We start from the raw sequence: 8,640 nt of genomic DNA, 5'->3' as shown, positions 1-8,640 counted from the left end.
ACAATAAACACGGAAAGCGAGGGAGCACGGAGAGCTGGGTGGAGCACAATAGAGAGGAAATGCAGGTTGTCCAAAGCGCTCATCTCTCTGGCCTCGCTCTATATTTCTCCTATCCTCCTCTTACGTCTTTCTTTGTTCCTCTCCTCTGTTGTTCTTTATCAAATCTCTATAGTTACTCTGTTTCTCACTCCTCTTTCACTCTCGCTTCACTTCCACTCCTTCTCCACTGCTCTCTCGACCTCCTCCGTCTCTTCCTTGCTGCAGCTGTTGGTCTCGATGAGGCGTGATGTCACAGCCGACCAGCCAATCAGGTGCTGTTGTCGAGGGAGAACAGAGCGACTAAGCAGAGGAAAGAGAGAAGGGGTGGAGGAAGGGTTTCCTGTGAAGTGTTCTGCCTGGTGGGAGCTGGTGTAGATAAAGGCCCTCCTTGTGAACAGCGATGAGAGCCAGATCACCATACCTCTGTGTGTTTAGTTCTTCTCTTTCCTGGCCTGGACAATCAACTCTTCAAGGAGCCCAGCCTCCAGCCCCAGTGTTTATTATCATATTCCCCTGGACTTCTTTCATTAGATGTAAACACAGGTCCTTGACTGTGAGTCTTATCTGGAATAGGTGAAGCCACACCCACCGTACGCCACAACTACTACCACCAGTGATAAAGAGGGGACTGGTTGGTACGTGGCTGGGCTGGAATGCACCGATCCTGGGGAGGGGAGAGAGGGCTGGGGTGTTACTTGGCCATCCCCCTTTGTGTGAGGCAGGCAGGATGCAGGGTGGGTGTGGCTTCAACATTGGCAACCCATAACAAATGAAAGGTGGAGACAGCTGGCGGTGGAATGCAAAGATTCAATGGAGACCTCATGTTTTGTCTTCTCTCTTTATCTATTTTTGATCCCAAAGTAGATTTTTCCACCCACTTTTTTTTGTCATGATTGGAGTTGTTTCATTACAACACGAATGATCATTGAATAGAGTCACGGACTCTATTCAAAGACTCATGTCTCTCGTTTCCTTTACCCATACCCCTTAACAGTAGGATCAGTAGAAGGCTAGCTTTACATACATTTAAGATGCAGTTTGTACTGTGACGTTTTACGGGGCGTTACTGCTTTTGTCTTGTGTTTAACATGCGCACGATGCCGCAAACAAAACTTCACATTAGGGGAGACTCAAATCAGTCAAGATAATCAAAGACAAGAATCTTATCTTTCTGAAAGGACAACTCCATAAAAATCTATTCCCCAAAGGAAAGTGTAACATTTAGGAAAGAATTAGCAGCAATTAGCCCCTTTCCTGTACTTTTTTTCTACAGTTTATAAAGTCAAGAAACTTTTCGATTCAGCAATTGTCTGAATCAAGGACTTCCTCCAAAACATGGTAATTGTTCAGGGTATTCTAGGTGCGAGTCTGACCCCTGGTGGTGAAAAGACAATGCCCAGATAAATTGTCTGGTAGAACCACAAACACACGCACACAAAAACAACGATTTATTAACAAATTTACACCTCAGCACAGGTCCAGATATACAGCACAGCATGATATCATATTGGACTCTGTGATTTTGTTCATTTCTTCAACGATTTAGACCGACAGCATCACTCACAGCAGATTCATCAGTGAAAGAATCCATCTGTTTAAGAGTGTCCTCCAAAGCAAAACTTCCAAGTTTTAGAGCTTGATGAGTAGACACAGAAGTACACAGTACTGGTCCTGGAAAAATCATTGCAGTCAGTGTTGCAAAACCACACCAAAAGTTATTGTATAAATGATTATTGTATTGTGATTACAAAGATTGGAGGTGAAATCTAAACTTCAGCTAGCTTCAGTGGAGCTGCAGCTTCTCAGAAGCATGAGTATACTACTGTATTGTGGTTAAACAAACAAAGATTGATCTGCTCATGCTCACATCCGAACATTCTAACCCAGTCTCCATGACAACGGGCCCTCGGATTCTCTCTCTCTGATTAGTTCTGAGATCCGCACACTGTGTTTGTGGCAGGAGGCTGGGCTCCAGGAGTGCTCTGGAGCTGGTTGGAGCGGGCTCCGTGTCGTACCCAGGGACGAGGGGGTAGGTGTGGGGGTAGGTGTGTCTCAGCAGCCCCCCTCTGAGGTGTCCTCGTCCCGAACCAGCCCTCCCTGCTGGATGGCAGCTGTCGCCATGCTGACGGCCTCCTCCGATGTCTGCTGCTCCTCCAGCCACACACACAGTATAATGCTAAGAGTGCAACTCGACAAGTTCTTAACCTCTGTGTGCATGAACTGACCTGAAAGGCAATCGGTGTGCCGTTATCCGTGGCCAGCAGCACCACCTGCTGGTAGGGCCAGAGCCCTGCGAGCCGCCTGTCATAACACCCTCCGACGTCACTATGGCAACCTGGAGATGAAAGACAAACCACCAGAAACATGATGATCCACTTTACAGCACAAACATTGACATGCAAGAGCAAATACTGCTTCATACATTTAGCCTAGTGTGGGCTAAGGAGTACGCGCGTGTAACCTACCTGCTGCAGCTCCTTGCCCTCCCCTGTAACCATGGTAATGTGGCGGTGTCCCATGGCGAGCATGTCCGTCTGCTGGGTCGGCAGGGAGATGGTTGTGCCGTCCCGCATTACCATGGTAATGGCCGTGCCAAGCGCCTGTAGGTCCTTTTCCGACAGACCCACCTGCCAGAAGAGAACCAACCAACTGTTTTTATAATACACGCAAGTTCTGAGAAACAGAACAGCTTGGGACTGTGGTGACAGCGTGTACTAGAACTGAGCACGCGGCTATCAAAAGAATGGGAATGGAAAATGTATGCCCTTTTCCCATATCACACAAGTGGAACCACTAGTTAGGAAAGTAGAACTACCTGAGAGCCAATGACGTCCTGGGAATCTGACCCATCCTCTTTCTGCTCCGCCCCTTCCAGGAAGGAGGCCTGTGAATGGTCATTCATCGCTTTTGCAAAAGAGAAAATGGAGAGGCGGGTCATTAACGAATGAGGGGATTCGATTATCTGGCCCGGGTTACTCCGGTGAGAGGAGTTAGCACCGTGTTAAAAGTGATTGCATTTGTTTTGGAAACGGGCAGCCTCCCGCTCATGAGCCGGGTGCCCCGGTCAAAGTCGACTTAAAACAAAAGTGACGTAGCCTAGGCTAGATGGAGCACGTGGAGTAATGAGTAGGATTCTGTGTTCTCACATTATAGATTGTATGTTTCTGGATGATGCACCATGCTGCCTTGTTGACAACATGACCGAGTGGCGCAGATTTATTGTTCAATTTGAGAAGGGCGCGCCTCCCTCACCGCTTTTGTCCGTTCACGTCACAGGTCATGGACCGTTGCACCGTGGCTCAGGTTAACAGAACTCCCTCAACGAATTGAATACTGTTAAGATCTTCAAGAGGAAATGAGTCCACAGCTGGTGTTTGTTATAAGACTGTGTGTGTGTGTCTCTCTACATACCTCCCCTGTCCCCTGTGGCCTCAAAGTCTCTGTGCATGGCCAGTATGGAGGGCTGTCTGTAGGTCTTGCCACAGTGGATGCAGGTGTAAGGTTTGCAGTGTGTGTGAACCACATGGTGCTTGTACAGGCTGGAGTACTCTGTAAATCACTTCCCACAGCCAGGTACTGTGTACACAGGTAGGGCTTCTCTCCTAAAGGAGAGAGGGGGAGATAGAAAGAGGGAGGGAGCAGGGGAGAGAGAGAAAGAGGAGTACTTATTTAATGTGAAGTATCTAACTAAACAGTCATGTAATCGCTCACCTGTGTGTATTCTCATGTGGTATTAGTAGTGTGCGTTTTATCTTGGGGTGCGTCCTACCTGTGTGTATTCTTGTGTTGTTCTTGTAGTTGGTGGCACTGGCGAAGCTTCGTCCGCAGGAGGGTTCAGGGCACATGTAGGGACGCTCTCCCGTGTGTGTTCTGATGTGGACCTTCCTGATGTTCGAGGTGGTGAAGGAACGACCACACCCCTCAAATGGATACTTAAATGGCTTCTCACCGGACAGAGAGAAAGACAAAATGTCAGGGAAAGAGATTGAGAGAAGGAAAGAAAGAGATATGGGGGAAGAGCACGTACAGCCCTTGAATGGGCACTTTAACAGTGTCCCATCTAACAAAAGGAGGGAAGGAAACAAGGAGGGAGAGAAAGTGAGAGGGAGCATAAGAGGTCTACACTGAGCTGTACAAAATATTAGGAAGACCTTCCTAATATTGAGTTGCAAACCCCCTTTTACCCTCTGAACAGCCACAATTCATCAGGGGCATGGACTCTACAAGGTGTCGAAATCTTTCTATAGGGATGCTGGCCCATGTTGACTGCAATGCTTCCCACAGTTGTGTCAAGTTGGCTGGTAGTGGATTTCTACTCAGAATAGCTCGTTCCATCTCATCCCATAGATGCTCAATTGGATTGAGATCTGGTGACTGGGCAGGCCACTTCAGTAAGCTGAATTCACTGTCATGTTCGTGGAACCATTCCTGGACAGTCCTAGCTCTGTGGCATGGGGCATTATCCTGCTGAAAAACTCAATTCGCAGATGGATACACTGCCGCCATGAAGGGATGCACCTGTTTGGCAACGGTGTTCAGATATGCTGTGGCATTCAAACGCTGCTTCACTTTTATCAAGGGGCCCAACGTGTGCCATGAAAACACACCCCACAACATCACCACCAGCCTGCAATGATGACACGCGGCATAACAGATATGCAAGGACTCGTGGTTTTCTCCATACCCTAGTCCTCCCATCAGCATGAAACCGGGATTAATCAGACCAGGCAATGTTTTTCTAATTCAGTGCTTTCGTTCCTTAGCCCACTGCTTCCACATTTTTTATTTTTTTATTTTTTTTGCTGAAGGAAGCGAAACTCAGGTCATCGACTTCCATACCCCATTCGTGTCAAGGTACAACGAGTTGTGCATTATTTGATGGGTCTTTGGGCACTAATGTTGTACTGGACTGTCAGTTGACTAACTGTAGCCCGTCTGTTGCTCTGCACAATTCGTGTCAGCCTCCTTTGTCCTCTTTCATCAATGACCCGTTTTCGACCACTGGCCTGTTGTTGGCTGGATGTCCTTTGGGTGGGTGGTGGACCATTCTTGATACACACGGTAAACTGTTGAGCGTGAAAAACCCAGCAGCGCTGCAGTTCTTGACACGCTCAAACCGGTGCGCCTGGCACCTACTACCATACCCTGTTCAAAGGCACTTACATATATTGTCTTGCTCTGAATGGCACACATACACAATCCATGTCTCAAGGCTTAAAAATCATTCTTTAACCGGTCTCCTCTCCTTCATCTACACTGATTGAAGTGGATATAACAGGTGACATCAATAAGAGATCATAGCTTTCACCTGGATTCACCTGGTCAATCTGTGTTACCGAAAGAGCAGTCATTCCTAATGTTTTCTACACACAGTGGAGAAGTACAGAGATATGAGGAGACTGAGGGAAAGAGAAAGTGAATGAAAAAGAGGGGGGGAAACGAAGGAAAGAACTGGTGGCGAAAATATGCAGTGTGTGTGTGTGTCCTGCTACCTGTGTGTGTGCGGACGTGTTTCTGGAGGTCTCGGGAGGTTTTGAAGGCCTTGAAGCATATGTCTTCAGGACACTGGTATGGTTTCTCTCCAGTGTGTGTTCGCAGGTGACTCTTCACCCTGTAACCTGTGGTGAACGCCTTTCCACATGTCAACACGTCACACCTGTATGGCCGGACATCTGTGTGAGCCCGCTCATGCACCTGACAAGACAGGGGGCAACGTTAGTACAACATTCACATCTTGTCACATGGTAACAAGTGTGTGGTGTTTGGTATCTTGAGGTGGCGACGCATGTGGAAAGAACTACAAACGATTGCGGCTTATAAAGCCAGCTGTGTGGCAAACACTGATGCCCCTCTCCCAGACCAGCTAAAGCACTTTTTCTGCTGACTCGGAGGTAAAAAAATGAATACCAATCCTCCTACGAGGGCCACCGGTGTTCAAATGGACTGTGTGCTCTCGATCTCTATGGCCAACGTGAGTAAGACTTAAGCGTGTGAATACTCGTAAGGCAGCCGGCCCAGACGATATCCCAGGCCGCGTCCTCAGAGCATGCCGCAGACCAGCGGGCTGGAGTGTTTACGGACATACTCAACCTCTTCCCGTCCCAGTCTGTAATCCCCACATGCTTCATGATGTCCGCCACTGTTCCGGGCTCCAAGCAAACAAAGGTAACTTGCCTAAATGACTATCGCCCTGTAGCGCTGACTTCTGTCATTGTGGAGTGCTTTGAGAGGCTAGTCAAGGACCACATCAGCTCCACCTTAACTGACACACTGGACCCACTACAATTTGCATACCACTCCAATAGATTCACGGACAAAGCAATCGTCATTGCGCTGCACTCGGCTCTATCCCACCTGGACAAGAGGAATACCTATTTGAGAATGCTGTTCATTGACTACAGCTTCGTTTTCAACACCATAGTCCCCTTCAAGCTCATTAAGCTCAGGCCCTCTGCAACTGGATCCTGGACCTCCTGATGGGCAGACCCCAGCTGGTGAGGGAAGGCAACAACACCGCTGCCATGCTGACCCTCACACAGGGAGCCCCCAGGGATGTGTGCTCAGCCCCCTCCTGTACTCACTGTACACCCACGGCGACAAGTGGTGGGCCTGATTGCTGACGATGAGACAGACTACAGGGAGGAGGTTAGAGCCCTGGAAGAGTGGTGCCAGGACAACAGCCTCTACCTCAAAGTCAGCAAAACCAAGGAGGCGATTGTGGACCACAGTAAACAGGGCGGAGCACGTCCCCATCTGCATCAGCTGGGCTGCAGTGGAGAGGGTCAAAAGCTTCAGTGCCTCTTCAACCTAAGGCAACTAAAGAAATTTGGCATAGCCCCTCAGATCCTCAAGAAGTTATACAGCTGCACCATCGAGAGCATCTTGACCGGCTCCATCACCACCAAGCTCCCTGCCCTCCAGGGGAACCACAGGAAGATCATCAAGGACTCCATTCACATGAGTCATGGACTGTTCACTTAGTTACCATCTGGCAAACGGTATCGGAGCATCGGGTCTCGGACCAACAGGCTTCGAAACAGTTTCTACCACCAGGCAAATCAGACAAACTTGCACCTTAGATACTATTTGACTCCCCACACATCCAACCCTTACACACAAGCACATACATACCCATTTTATACCTGCAGTAAACTGTGTACGTGACAAAAAATGGTTTATTTGATTTGACTGTGGTGAAGGGTGTGTGTGATGTAATGTAGAACAGTGGTTTCCAACCAGAGGTACTAGGACCACTAGGGGAAATTGGCCTATCCACAGGGGGTACTTGAGAAGACTCATGAGACCACTGGTAAAATGCACGAAGGGGTACACTAACTGAAAAGGGTTGGGCGGAGAGTGTGTGTGGTACCTTGAGGTGGTGTGCTGTGGTGTAGAGGCGTCCAAAGCCCTCGTAGTCACAGCCGAAAGTCTCCTCAGATGTCTGCTCACCCTTAGGGGAACCCCTGTACGATGGGCTCTATATCCTGGAGTCCATTGGTACAGTTCATGATCTCATCCACCTCCACCTTTGACCCAGTCATCTAGGGAGAAAATGGGCGAGTGGAGAGTTGGAGTTATAATGAATCAAAGTCCTACACTGTTTATGTCACCACAACAAGTACAACCCCTTATTATGAGAGCGAGAGCAAGAAAAAAAGAGACAGGGGAAGAAAAACAGAGCTTGCAATAGAAATAACTGAAAAAGAGAGAACGAATGCACACAAAGCAGGGACATGTGAAATGAGAGAGTGATAGAACAGACTGAAAGAGAGCGACCTTGGCATAGTTCTCCAGCGTGGTGATGGTGTCCACGTCCACGGTGTCGTCCGCAGCCAGCTCCGCCAGGGCGCCTCCTGGCTGCAGAGTCAGGATGGTGCTGCCAACCTGCAAGCCCAAGGGGTGGTGGATGTACGCTGCGCTGCCATCGTCCAGCTGCACTGCCTCCACAGCATTGGGGTCATACCCTTCTGCAGGGGTTAGAGGTTAGGGGCTCGGTTTGTGGATATTCGAGATCCCTTTCCTTCCATCCTTTTGAGAAGTAATACTAACTGATGTGTGAGGGACTGGACCAAAGAAAACAAGGTGACAACTCTATTGCTTTCACCAAGCCAACCTTTCCTAGAGTGGTGAATGCTGTATCTGGCCCAGGTTTGATGTTAATATACCTTTGGGTGTGTGGTGGATGTATGCGGTGGTCCCGTCCTCGAGCTGAACTGCCTGGCCGTCCTCAAAGGCCAGGGGCTCTGGAGAGAGGACAGGAGAACAGCCAGTATCAGGAGCAACATGGTCTCACAGAACACAGACAAGGTTATTCACAAACCCTCCAGCAGAGATGTGGTTCTGAGGGTGTAGAATGACCTTTCTGCTGTACAGTGACCTGGTGGATGTAGGCTGTAGTACCATCTTCCAACTGAATAGTATCACTTTCCAGCAGGTTACCATCTGAGGGTGAGAAATGTGGATTGTCGTTAATATCAGCTGCATCTATACATACTTAGGACATGTAAATGTTAGCTTTGAGTGTTTCATTATTTTTGAGTAGTGTGGCTTGTCACCTTTGATGGCTTGTTTGATGTAGGCGGTGGAGCCCAAACTCTCCAT

At 48.6% G+C, this 8,640-nt stretch overlaps 1 pseudogene; it reads right to left on the bottom strand.

The window, feature by feature from the left end:
• Positions 1-206: 206 nt before the first annotated feature.
• Positions 207-8,640, bottom strand: LOC115147812 (zinc finger protein 76-like; annotated as a pseudogene).

The sequence above is a fragment of the Salmo trutta genome, chromosome 14, assembly GCF_901001165.1.
Source record: "Salmo trutta chromosome 14, fSalTru1.1, whole genome shotgun sequence".
Classification (NCBI taxonomy): Eukaryota; Metazoa; Chordata; class Actinopteri; order Salmoniformes; family Salmonidae; genus Salmo; species Salmo trutta.
This window is presented reverse-complemented; position numbering and strand designations above follow the sequence as displayed.